Source organism: Heterocephalus glaber, unplaced genomic scaffold, assembly GCF_053883595.1.
Source record: "Heterocephalus glaber isolate CG9 unplaced genomic scaffold, H.glaber_assembly_v1.0 deba00001662, whole genome shotgun sequence".
NCBI lineage: Eukaryota > Metazoa > Chordata > Mammalia > Rodentia > Bathyergidae > Heterocephalus > Heterocephalus glaber.
Window position 1 is genome coordinate 13497766 of NW_028258403.1, and position 13789 is coordinate 13511554.

A 13789-nucleotide genomic window follows, 5' to 3' on the forward strand; every position below is an offset into this window, starting at 1 on the left:
TGAATTTTCTCAGTTGGATGATGAAGCAAGACCACATTTTGTTTGTGTGAACACATTTTGTTCATTTGTTTGTGTGTTTGTTTGTTTGTAAGAATACTCACCTGGGTCCTTACATCTTACATCTGGTGAGCAGATGTCTGCAGGCAGAAATTATTTTTATCTCTTTTAAAATGCTCATAAAATTGTTTAAGCTCACTTTTAACAGCTTAAGTCTGCTTTTAAGCACTGCTTACACATTATAATTATTAATTAGTATCTTTAAATTTGCTCCCTCCTATACAGAAATAAACATTAATATATTATTCTTAAATATTTTTCTGTGCTGCCTTTTCTGGTATTTTATGTGCTATTTTTCTATTCAACAAGTACTTTTTGAGTGGCTACATTTGTCAGATTCTTCTTTTGTCATAACAATAAATAAAATTGACAAAAATTCTGACCTCACACGCTTAATGTTATCAACAGAAGGCCAGAGCAGGAAAATGGATCTATAGAAGCAATTCCTTAGATAATGTTGACAGACCTGAGGGGAAATACATATGCCCTTTGTTCAACAGCCCTCCGCATACCCTACTCAGACATCTCTGCAAACAGCAAAATGGGGCCTAGATGAGGTTGAAGTTGAAATTCCCTTCTATTATTTATCCTTGAAGATGTGCTGTACTAATATATTTGTACAGAAATTAAGTCTTCTACAGGGGTTTAGCCTTATTTCCTCTACACAGATTTGTAGCTAGCCATATTTTACTTGTGTCCGTTAAAGTTTTAAACCCTTACACCCTGGACTCCAAGTTGGAGATCTGTCTGAATCGCAGAATTAAAAATAATAGAGAGAAAAAACATCCATAAGGAGAAGCAGCTGAAGAGGTGAGCTGAATGTGAGTTTCACAGTTCTCCCAAGCAGTGACTGAGGCTTGTGGATTAAAGCACAGCTCTACTGAAACTTGGCTTCCATATGTGTGTGAGTGACTGCCAAAACTAATTTAGTGCCACAATTGCAAGACCAGTTTTATATCATAAACTTGCAAAAATGCCATGTATCATATTTATTACCTTCATCCTCCAAATCAGATTTGGACAGATCTTTTCAGTATTGAAGGATTCTTACTTATAGAAATCTTGTTACAACTGAGAGGTGGTTAAGAAAGTTGATTCTTGGAGCCCAATTGTCTAGATTCAAATTCCAGCTCTACTTTCATGACTCCATGACATAGCTTACTATGACTCATTTTCCTCTGCTGTAAAATTATGGTCATAATAATAGCATCTACTTCCTAGGACTGCAATAAACATTAAATTAGGTAGTATCTATTAAATGCTTAGAAAAATGCCTGGCCACAGAAAGCACTATATAAATGTAGCTAGTATGCTGAGAAAATCTTAGGCTCTCCTTTAAATAGGCACTGCACGCATGAGGGGTTAGCACCCACAGTGAATCTTCCACATAGCTTGACAGATCCAGTAGGCATTAGCTGTAAATGCCAAAAGCAAACTAAGACTCAGAATAAAGATATATGCTGAGCAATGCCAAGTATGAAGCTTTGAATTTTCTTTTTCTTTCCCCCTCATCCCATCTTCTCCTTTTCCTTTTCCTCTTCTTACTCCTCCTCCTCCTTCAACACAGGGACTTGCTGTGTTGCTCAGGCTATCCCCAAACTCTGGGTTCAAGCAGTCCTTTTGCTTCAACCTCCTGAATAGCTGGGGCTACAGGTGTGTGTCACTACACTCAGCTTTCTAAATTTTTTCTTCACAGAATAAAAGCCAATCTTAGTGAATATTGTTGCCAGGAGGCATCATACACATATACAAGAGTATGTTCAGAAGCCAAGCCACTGTGCGATTGCCATCAAATATGTCAGGAAGACAGCATATTCAAATCTGTGAAACTATGGAGTACATGTCACAGAGACTAGGATTCTTCTGCTAAACTGATGGCTACATGATTAAATAAGTGAATAGTGAGGAGGAAAATTCAGAGTTCCAATTGGAGTCAAGATGACTCCAAGAGTTAAGCTGACAGTCAATGAGTGACAAAGATTTTAAAATGAACTGAATGTCTTCCGGAGAGTAGGCCATGTGAGGTAGAAGATGTATCAGAGGATAACCATACCCTCAGAAATACAAAAAGTATATTGGAGTTATAGCTCAGTGGTAGAGCTCTTGCAAGACCTTGGTTTGATTCCTAGCAGGTTAAATTCAGAGATAGAGAATGAGAGAGAGGGAAGAGGGAGAGGGAGAGAGAGGTGGAAAGAGAGGGGAGAGAGAAGGATGAATAGAGTCTGGCCACACAAGTAGAGGGAGAAAATGGTGGGATTAATGTAGAAACTGGAAAATGTTCCTTAGCCAAGAATTTCTAATTTCTCCTATGTTGTCCCCTTGGCTCAGAATAAAATTATTATGCAGGAAAAAGGAACTAGTCTCAAATCAGAGCGAACAAATGAAAATCAGAGGGAAGAAGAGGGCACTACCTATGCCTGTGTCAATGAAAATTTGATATGTTAAAAGAAGCTTAGGAATTTGGGAAGGATGCTTTCTGAGGAAGAATTCAGTTGATTCTTGTGATTTAGACTTAGGAATATGTGGCTTATACCAAGTAAATAGCCACTTGTCATTTTGATAGATTTTGAGCATTGCATACAATTACCCTTAAAAATCAGTTTCATTGTTTTCCCATGGTTATATGAATAATCTGTATTCTTACAAAAGTAATGAGAAAAAGTCTCTGGCTCAATATTACCATTTTTTAATATATTTTCTTTTTCTAGTTTTTTTAACACGTATAAAAATTGGATTCAGATGCTATCACAATTTTATGCGTTGTTTAACTTAGTATTATATCCTGAACATTTTTTCATATAATGATATGGGCCAATATATTTATTTTTCTCACAACTCTTGTAATCAGAAAATCTCTAGTAATCTAATTATTGAGGGTTTTTCTACAATCTGAATGTTTGTACTTTCCCCCATTCTTATGTTTAAATTCTAACCCTCAAGTTGATGGTATTATTATTATTTTATTGACTTTGGGAAATGATTAGATCATGAGGGTAGAATTAGTTCTTTTATAGAAGAAGCTTAAGAGAAACTCCCAACTCATCTACCATGTGAAAATATAGCAAGAAGATACCATCTATGAATCAGAAAGTGGGTCTTTACCAGACACCAAATCTACTGGCAACTTGATGTATTTTCCAGCCTCCAGATCTATGAGAAATGCATAGACTAAATGGTCTCTAAACAATAAACAGCTCAATGAAGACAAAATTGGTATGAAAAAGTGGGAGTGCTACTATAACAACTAAAAATGTGAAAATGGATTTGGAAGTGGATAATGAATAGAGGCTGGGAAAGTTTTGAGGTGCATGTCAGAAAAAAACTACATTGTCACAAATGAATTGTAAAGTGTGATTTTGGTGAGGGCTCAGAAGAAGAGAAATAGAGCTATAGAGAAAGCATCAGCCTTGATAAAGATCACCTAGTTGGTTACGCACAAAATATTAGAAATATGAATGATAAAGGCCATCCTAATGAAGTCTCAGACAGAAATGAGAAGCAAGTTATTGACAATAGAAGAAAGACCATCCTTGTTATAAAGTACTCAATTGTTTGTTTTGTGGAAGGTAGAACCTGTAAGTAATAAAATAAGACACTGGGTTGAAGAAATTCTAAGCAAAGTGTTGAAGGAGTAGCTTAATGCCTTTTGACTGCTTACAGTAAAATACAGGAAAAGAGACATGATTTCAAGATGGAATTGTTAGACCAGAACAGAACTTAAACATTTGAAAAAATTTTAGCCTACTCATATTGGAAAAAAATGAGAAAAACTTATTTGGGAGATAAGAAGAATGTGACCAAATAACTATCTGATAAGGAAATTAATATGGATTAGCCATCTCAACAGAAGCTAGGTACTCCTGATCAAGACAGTGGTGATATTAAACAGCCATCTAAACAGAAGTCAGTGTTTTCTAGCCTCCAGAACTGTGAGAAATATATTTCTGTTGTTGATAAGCTGCCCAGTTTGTGGTATGTTGTTATAGCAGCCCAAATGGAGTAAGACAGGTTTTAGAGTTTTTGTTTTGTTTTGTTTTTTCACCTTCCTAATGGTGGTGTTGTGATAGATTGGGCCCTGTGAGTCCTTTTTGGAACTTTAGTTACAAGAAGAAAAAGCTATATTTCTGCAAATGCAAGGGAATTGTACCTTGGTATTGGGGTTTGTGTCTCTTAGTAGTTTTTCTTTGAGGTGTCTGACTAAATGCCTGTTTTGTAATTCAAATGATAGGGAGCTTCTTGGTTGAGAGAGGAAATATTGGTGATTATGTTACATATTTTGAAAGAAGAATCATTTGAACTATTCTCCAGATTTTCATGAAAACCCATTAACTCCAAGTAAGAGAAAGTTTGGGTCATAATTGAAAAGAAAAAAATTCAGTTGACCTCAATACTAAATTCTCTTATGTTAGAACTTGCATTAATGAAAGCTCTGTGTTAAGTCTTGATGCCTGATAGAAATATTAGTATGATTTGGAATCCAAAGAGCTTTTGTCTTAAACATTTGTGCCTTAGTCAAAAGGCTGGTGCACATTCATAGTCATGCTTTTGGATGTTGTATTCCTTCCCATGATTTGTAGATATCTTTGTAAAGTGACTCATAGCTATTCTGAGGGAAGAAAACAGTTTCATGAGTTAGTATAAAACAGAGTAGAGCCAAAAACTTGTAGATTCCAAAGATTCTTTTTACAAATCTGTTTTCACTTATCATTTGTTTGAATTTCAGTGCCATTCCATGTTTGTTATGTAAAGTGATACAAGACATACTCTCAGGAGCTGGAGTTCAGTGCACTTTCTTTTTTCAATTTTTATTTTTTATTAGTATATGTTGGTAGTACATAATGAGAACATTTTTATGGGGAGTTGGTACCAGTACATAACAACAGATCTCAATTCTTTTTTTCTGTTCTCTCCTCTCCTCTCTTCTCTCCTCTCTCTCTTTTTCCACTCCTCTCCTCTCCTCTCCTCTCCTGTCCTTCCTTCTTCCTTCCATGTACCTAGTTGAAGTAGTTTGCATTAGCTAGTCTGGCATCACAAAATTAGACCTAAAAAAATGATAGCAAGTTATGTTACTGTTAAAGTACCACAGTATTATCAGGGAATGATGATTATAATTTTATGTCTATGCCAATGGGAGGAACAAAAGTAGCATAAGCTTCTTCAAATACCAAGAAAGTCATTGAATATCCCAGGAAATATGAAGGTGATCTGGCTGTGGCATAGATCACTCTGTCAATCTTAGGTTAATTCTCTTCACCTCAAAAGCTGGGAAGTATCTCCTTTCTAAGTGTTTTATAAGCATCCCACTAAATCTATAATCTGGGTTACTCAGTTTTTCATGATGGGAAATGAGAAATTATTTATTGGCTTTTGTACTTACTATGTCCTATCAACTGCCAAATCATGTCGATTATATCTCCCTAATGTTTTAATAATTCGTCCACTCCTTTCCATCCTCATTACCTTTGCTTTGGTTCAGCTAGCAGCATCCCTTTTCTGAATTACTGAAAAGACCCCTATTCCCACTCTCATCAAAAAAAGGAAAGATCTTTCTAAAATACAAATCTTACCCAAGCTTTTGGCACTGTGCTTAAAATACAATAAATACCTGTCTGTAATTCATAGAATGAAAACATACATATGGTTTTATGGCAGATACTGAAGTCAGATAATTTGTGCTGTACAATACTCAGAGAACCCAGTCTTTCTAAAGGGGCTGTCCCTTTCTAGCATATAACTGGAGCAGATGACGACCTTTCTGGACCTTGGTTTCCTCCTGTACAATAAGAGGAAATTGAAGCAGAAGATTTCCAACTCCAACAACTTTGTGATTCTGAATCATTGTTTGAAAATGTAGTGTGCATGCCTTTAAAAATGAAACTTATGTTTATACCAACACCCATATTGGGTTGTAAATATTATATAGAGAGTAATATTAAGCATCAGTTCTTTCATATATGTTATTTATGACTCAAATGAGATATTAAATCATGATTTAAATGAAGTGCTCCACTACTAAAAGGCTGGGAAAATCCCCTCAGGATTAAGATGCACTGTGAGCCATGATCCTAGACATGTGAGGGGTTATTTTATTCACCAGTTCCATGCCCTGCCTCTCCCTTCATTCCTACTCTTGCATGCTAGGTTCTTCTCATAATGAGATATTTTCTGCTACTACAAGAATAGTGCCTGTTACTCACCTGCTTCCAAGTCTTCTCATGATACTTTTTCTTCCTTGAATGCTTTGTCCCCTAGCCCATGTCTGGCTCTCTTTTACATATTTTTTAAAATGTGGCTTTGCTTTTCCTGCCCTAGCTGCCTTCTCTCTTATTTTGGGTTAAATGCTGCTCTTCTTGTTCTCATGATACCCTCTGCAGATATCACTATGCTTATTAAACTGCATTGTAATTATTTATTTATCATTCTGTTTCTTTAGAGTCTAAGTTTCTTGAGGACTGGGGGAATGCTGTTTTCATTTTGAAGTCTGCAAACTGAGCACAGAGCCCAGTATATAAAGGTTATGGTTGAGATCCAAAATGTCCCCGCAAAGGCTCGTTGTGTTGAAGGCTTGTTTGCTAGCTAATGAGCTTTTGGATAGTGATTGTATCATGAGGGCTCTAATTTCATCAAGTGGATTAATTCATTGATGAGTTCATTAACTGAATGGCCTAATTAGGAGGTGGGCCTAATTGGATGAAGCAGGTCACTTGGGGAGTGGCTTTCATGGGTATATTTTATTCCTGGTCCCTCTCTCAGCTTTCTGTCTCTGTGCTTCCTGGCTACTCTGACGTAAGCAGCTTTCCTTGTCAGTTTTTCTCCATGATATTTTTACCTCATCCCAGGCCTAAAAGCAATGGAGCCAGCTGGTGATGGACTGAGCCCCTTGAAATCATGAGTTAAAATAAATCTGTCTCTAAGTTGATTTTCTCAGGTATTTGATCACAGCAACAAAAAGCTGTCTAACACAAATGGATATTGAATAAACAAATTAATTCATATTTAAATGAATGAGTATATTTAATAAAGAAAACTATTAAATATATTTCCCTTATAGGAATCATAAAAGTATTCAACTTATAGCTAACTTCATCAAATGTCTTTTTTTGAGCTATATATATATATATATATATATATATACATACACACACAGAAGTTGAGCATTCCTACCTTGGAAATTTAGTATCAAAAATGTTCCAAAATCTGAAACTTTTTTAGTGCCAATATGATGAAAAAAGTGGGAAATTTCACTCCTTTTAGTGAAGGTAGTCAAAACACAGGTGCACCAAAAATACTGTGTAAAATTACCTTCAGGCCATATGTATAAGGTATACGTGAAACATAAATGAATTTTGTGTTTACACTTGTATCCTATCCCTAAGATAGATATATCCCTAAGATATGCATATCTATCTTCAAACCCTAAAGAATCTGAAATGCAAAACACATCTGGCTCCAAGCATTTTATTTTTTTCTGTATATCCTTTTATTGGTACATTTTAGGTATACAATATAATGACATTCATCATTGGAAATTCACACCTTTACATAATCTCTCTTGGTTCTTATTTTTCCCCCTTCCCCTGCCCTCCCTTCAACCCCTCCATCCCTCCCTATTTACAAAGACTTTGTTTCCATTTTTTCATTTTCTTATATTAATTCCATTCCCTTCTTTCCTTTCCCCACCCCTCCCACTTCCCCTTCCCCTTTGCCCCTTTTCTTCCTATTTCACATTATCTATTATACCTTTTAGCCCTTATTTACACTTCTAGTTTCTCACACTAGAGAAACTATTCAGTATTTATACATGTGTGTCCTATTTATTTCACTTAATAGTATCCCCTCAATGTGCATCCATTTAGCTATAAATGTCTCTAATTTCTCGTTTTTTATGGCTGAGTAGTACTCCATTTTATAAAAAAAACCCCCTCATTTTCTTTATCCAGTCTTCAGTTGATGAGCAGTTGGACTGCTTCCAAGTTTTAGCGATTCCAAATTGTGCTGCTATGAACATGGGTGCACATATACCACTGTGGTATGATTCTTTTAATTCTTTGGGAAAGATACCCAGCCAGGGAATAGCGGGGTCAAATGGGACTTCCAGTCCTAGTTCTTTGAGGCATCTCCATACTGATTTCCACAGTGGTTGCACCAGTCTACATTCACACAAGCAGTGGAGCAGGATTCCTCTTTCTCCACAGCCCTGCCAGCATTTGTTATTGGTTGATTTTTGATGATCGCAGCCATTCTTTCTGGGGTGAGGTGAAATCTCACCGTTGTTTTCATTTGCATCTCTCGAATGACCAGTGATGTTGAACATTTTCTCATGTGTTTATTTGCTATTTCTACTTCTTTGAGAAATGTCTGTTCATTTCAGATGGCCATTTTTGGATTGGGTCTTTAAATTTGGGAGGTATGATTTTTATAAGTTCTTTACAGATTCTAGATAGTATTCCTTTGTCTCAGGAACAGCTGGTGACATTTTTTTTCCTACATTGTGTGTTATCTCTTCACATTCCTGATGGTTTTTCATGCTGTGAAGAAGCTCTTTAGTAAGAAGTGATCTCACTTGTTGATTGTTTGTGCTAGTTCATGGGCAACTGAGGTTTTGTTCATAAAATCTTTTCCTACACCAATGTCTTCAAGAGTTCTACCTAACTTCTGTTTCAGCCGGTTTAGCATTTCTGTTTTAATATTTATATCTTTAATCCATTTTGATTTTAGTTTAGTGCATGGTGAGAGATATAGGTCTAGTTTTAATCTTTGGCAAGTTGAAATCCAATTTCTCTAGCACCATTTATTAAAGAGGCTATCTTTCCTCCAGTGAGGGTGTTTGGCTCCTTTGTCAAAGATGAGGTGGCTGAGTGTGTCTGGAGTTGTTTCTGCATCTTCTAATGTGTTCCACTGGTCCTCAGGTCTTTTTCTCTGACAGTACCATGCTGTTTTTTTCACAGTAGCCTTCTAGTATAGTTTCAAGTTGTGGGTTGTAATACCCTCTGCCATGTCTCTGTTACCTAGAATTGCTTTTGCTATTCTGGGTCTCTTCTTGTTCCAAATGAATTTTTGGATTGTTTTCTCAAGGTCCATAAAGTATGCTGCTGGGATTTCAATTGGGATTGCATTGAATCTAAATAGCAGTTTTGGAAGTATGGCCATTTTCACTATGTTGATCCTTCCTACCTGGGAGCAAGAGATGTCTTTCCATTTTCTGATATCATCTTCAATCTCTCTTTTCAGAGTGCTATCGTTTTCAGAGAAGAGGTCTTTGATTTCTTTTTTTAGGTTGATTCGTAGGTATTTCAGTTTTTGGGATGCTATTGTGAAAGGAATTGTCTGCCCTATTTCTCTCTCAGTGAGTCTGTCATTGGTGTAGAGGAAAGCTATTGATTTTTGTGTGTTGACCTTGTATCCAGCTACTTTACTGAATTTGGTTATTAAGTCTAGAAGACTTTTGGTGGAGTTCTTGGGGTCTTCTATATAGAGTATCATGTCATCTGCAAATAATAACAACTTAACTTCTTTGTTTCCTATTTTCCTTCCTTTTATTTCTTTCTCTTTTCTAATTGCCGTGGCTAATGTTTCCCAAAACTATTGAACAGGAGTGGTGATAGTGGACATCCTTATCTTGTTCCTGATTTTAGTGTGAAGAATTTCAGTTTTTGACCATTTAGTATGATATTGGCTGTTGGCTTTTCATAGATGGCTTTTATCAGATGGAGGTAGAGACCATCTATTCCAATTTTTGTAGGGTTTTTATCATAAATGCATGTTGGATTTTGTCAAATGCTTTTTCTGCATCTATTGAGATGATCATATGGTTTTTGTCCTTGGCTCTATTGATATAGTGTGTTACATTGATTGATTTGCATATGTTGAACCATCCCTGCATCCTTGGGATGAGTCCCACTTGGTCAGGGTGTGTGATCGTCTGCATTCTATTTGCTAGTGTCTTATTAAGGATTTTTGTGTCTATGTTCATTAGTGAGATTGGCCTATAGTTCTCTTTTTCAATTGGGTCTTTCTCTGCTTTGGGGATCAAGGTGATGCTTGCTTCCAGGAATGAATTTGGGAGTATTGCTTCCCTTTCCATTTCACTGAAGAGTTTAAACAGTAGTGGCAGTAGTTCCTCTCTAAATGTCTTGTAGAATTCAGCAGTGAAGCCATCAGGACCTGGGCTTTTCTTAGTTGGTAAGTTTTTAATTACGTTTTCAATTTCATTGATTGATATTGGGTTATTTAGAATTTTTAGGTCTTCTTCATTCAACTTTGGTAATTCATACATATCTAGGAATCTGTCCATTTCTTCTGTGTTTTCCATCTTATTGGCATATAGGTTCTCGAAGTAGGTATTGATGATCCTCTGGATTTCTGCTGGGTCTGTTGTCATTTCATCCTTTTCATTCCTAATTGCATGGATTTGGGCCTTTTCTTTCCTTTTTCTGATAAGGTTGGCTAAGGGTTTGTCAATTTTGTCGATTTTTTTGAAGAACAAATTCTTGGCTTCATTGATTTTTTTGTATTGTTCTCTTAGTCTCCATTGCATTGATTTCTCCTCTGATCTTTATAATTTCCTCCCTTGTATGAGCTTTGGGGTTGTCTTGCTCTTCTTTTTCTAGAAGCTTGAGGTTCAGCATCAGGTTGTTTAATTGGGCTCGTTCTGTTTTCCTAATATGCCTATTCACTGCTATGAATTTCCCTCGTAAGACAGCTTTCATTGTGTCCCGTAGATTCCGATATGTTGTATTGTCATTGTCATTTAATTGAAGGAACTGTGTGATTTCTTCTTTAATTTCCTGTGACCGATTTGTTATTCAGAAGTGTGTTGTTCAATTTCCATGTGTTTATGAAATTTTTTGAGTTTCTTTTGCTATGGTTCTCCAATTTCATTGCACTATGGTCTGACAATATATAGGGGATAACTTCATTCCTTTGCACTTATTTGAACATGTTCTATGAATGGTATGTGGCCTATTTTGGATAACGTCCCATGTGCAGCTGAAAAGAATGTGTATTCTGAGTTTGTGGGGTGGAAGACTCTGTAAACATCTGTTGAGTTCATTTGTTCACGAGTTTGATTGAGTTCTAGTCTTTCTTTGCTTGTTTTTTGTCTAGTTCATCTATCTATTTGTGACAATGGGGTATTGAGCTCCCCCACTCCTATTGTATGAATGCTTATATGACTTTTCATGTTCATTAGTATTTGTTTTATATAGTTGGGCGCACTAGTGTTTGGTGCATAGATATTTATGATTGTCATCTCTTCCTGTTGGATTGTTTCCTTTACAAGGATGTAGTGTCTTTCTTTGTCTCCCTTAATCAGTATGGGTTTGAAATCCACTTGGTCTACAGAGGGGAGAGCTATTGCTGCTTTTTTCGGGTTCCTGTAACATGGAGTATTGTTTTCCACCCTTGAACTTTCAGTCTGAGTTTCTTTTTGAATTAAGTGTGTTTCTTGTATACAGTATATTGTTGGATCTTGCTTCTTGACCCATTCTGCCAGTCTATTTCTTTTGATTGGTGAGTTGAGACCATTAACATTGATAGTTATAACTGATATGTATTGAGTTATCATTATCATGACTTTTTCTTTTTGTTGGATTCTCCCCCTTTGCTTTTAATTTCTTGTTGTTCCAAACATTTTAGATAAGGATACTAAACCTGTGTATACTTTTTGTGTGTGACCAACTTATATACAATTATATCTGAATATTTTAAAATTCTCTGAGAAGTCTGTAACGTCTGAAACATGTATAGCTTTCCAGACTGATGTTAATACTTGGTTCTGGTCAGAAAACCTCGTCTTGATTTTGTCATCTTTCTTCTTTTGTGCTGGAGAGAGCAGACAGCTATTTAAATGAGAATTAAAAATAGGCCACTGTGAAGTACATGTTTCTTTTTTTCCTGCCAGGATATAAGTGACTGTGACCACAAAACTAGGGTTATCTCTTTCTGTCTAAGAAAGAATGAAAATTTGTCATAGGGTATGCCATCAGATATAGAAAAAATGAAAAAAAAATAACTCCTAAGAGATATTGTAGTGGTCTGAATACTTTTACCATTCTTCACAGAAAATCTACTTTTTTCTTTATTTCAAAGAAAAAAACTTAAAATACTACCAGTGTAAACCATTATAATCTGTAATTAATCCACATTTTCAGTTGTTTTTGACTACTGGATATGTATTCTCTTTCTGTATTATCCTCACAAATGGAAATTTTGACTTGTGGAAAGTGGGAGCTGGGGTAGCAGAAGAAAAGTAACTGTATATTAGAGAGAGAGCTTTGTGAAAAGCCTTTTGGTTTGGGGGAGATAAAGTCTTATTTGTTGTTAGAACTGACTGACTAATGAAGGCCTGGTTTAAATTTGGAGCTGGGAACAGGCCCTAAGTCACACTCTTACCAAATCTTTGACATACAGTTGTTTCATTTGTTTGTTCCTTCATCAGATACTCCTTGAATTTTATAATTTGTTTTATAACAAAGTTTACGTGACATCAACTGTATCTTCTTAGAGCTACTGGCTACCCTGAACTAACCAGGGAAGTTGGGTGGGAACCTAGAAGTAGGCCATCTGTGTTCCTGTGATTATATAACATTCCAGAATTCATTCATTCAGCAAACATCTATTGACATCTACTAAGGACTTAGAAATTAAACCAGCCTTGCAAAAATGAACTTGACACATCAACTGTCAACTAGATTTGCTTATTTGGAGAGAGACGAAGAGGAGATAAAGAGATGATTAAAATGGTAGGCAGAGAGACACAGAGCCTGGGAGCACCTAGGAGCCAGCCAATGAGAGTCACAGTGCTTCCAGAGGAGGTGAGTACTGAAAAGACTGTCAAGTAGTTTGAGAGAACAGTAATAAGAGAAAGAGAAGGATCTTTCAGATTTTATATATCTTCGTATTCTTTCTTCTGGGACACTGAAGTTAATCACTCCCAACAGATCTATTCACACTTTAATTTGAGCTGTTTTGAACATGAGATTTGACTGATTCTTCCGACAAATAGTTCTCAGCAAATTTCCAGAAAATGCTTCCTTATATCTAACTTATGTCTACTCACTTTGGGGAATTTACACTGTCTCCTTGGATTCTGACCTTTGTGGAAACCCTGAGTAGGGAGGGTGTTGATGAGGAAGTTGAAAGGTTTGTGGATGTGTCCCATGTTGCCTCTGGGAGTAAGAACACTCCTCACTGGCATGGAAGGACTCCCTGGTAAGGTGGCACAATGCGGTTTCTTTCCACTGTTTCTCTTTTGGTTCTTTCCTGAGATACATGTCTACAAAGTAGTCATATTAGCCAGTAGGTGGAGTGTTTTATTAGAAATAGTATGCCTTTCAAGAGAAATGTCAAACTGGAGAGGGCAATTCACTTCATAATTATGAAAAATATTTACAGTATTTTGTATTTATAGCTTTTACTATAAGAGCTTAAGAGGTAATGAATAATATTGGTAAGATTTTTGGGCATTTAGTTTACTTTTAGTAGGACTTTTTGCACTATGTGACTGGGTACTGCCAATCAGAATTTAAAATTGTTTCATTAAACAGCTGTCCCAGTCACTTGAATGCCTATCTTGAATTCTAATGCCCCATCGCCATCTATACCACTAACAAACTGCAACTGCTTGTTTATCTATGATGAGTCTGATCTCCCTCTGGGTATTTAAAAATAAATGTTTTTCCTTAGCTAAAGTAAAATCCCATGCAGTGGGGTGTTGAAGAAGTACCACACA

General features: G+C 36.2%; 1 protein-coding gene across 11 annotated transcripts in view; it reads left to right on the forward strand.

The window, feature by feature from the left end:
- The window catches only part of Akap6 (A-kinase anchoring protein 6), a 642973-nt gene that overhangs the window by 296247 nt on the left and 332937 nt on the right, over nt 1-13789 (forward strand). The window lies entirely within an intron of this gene.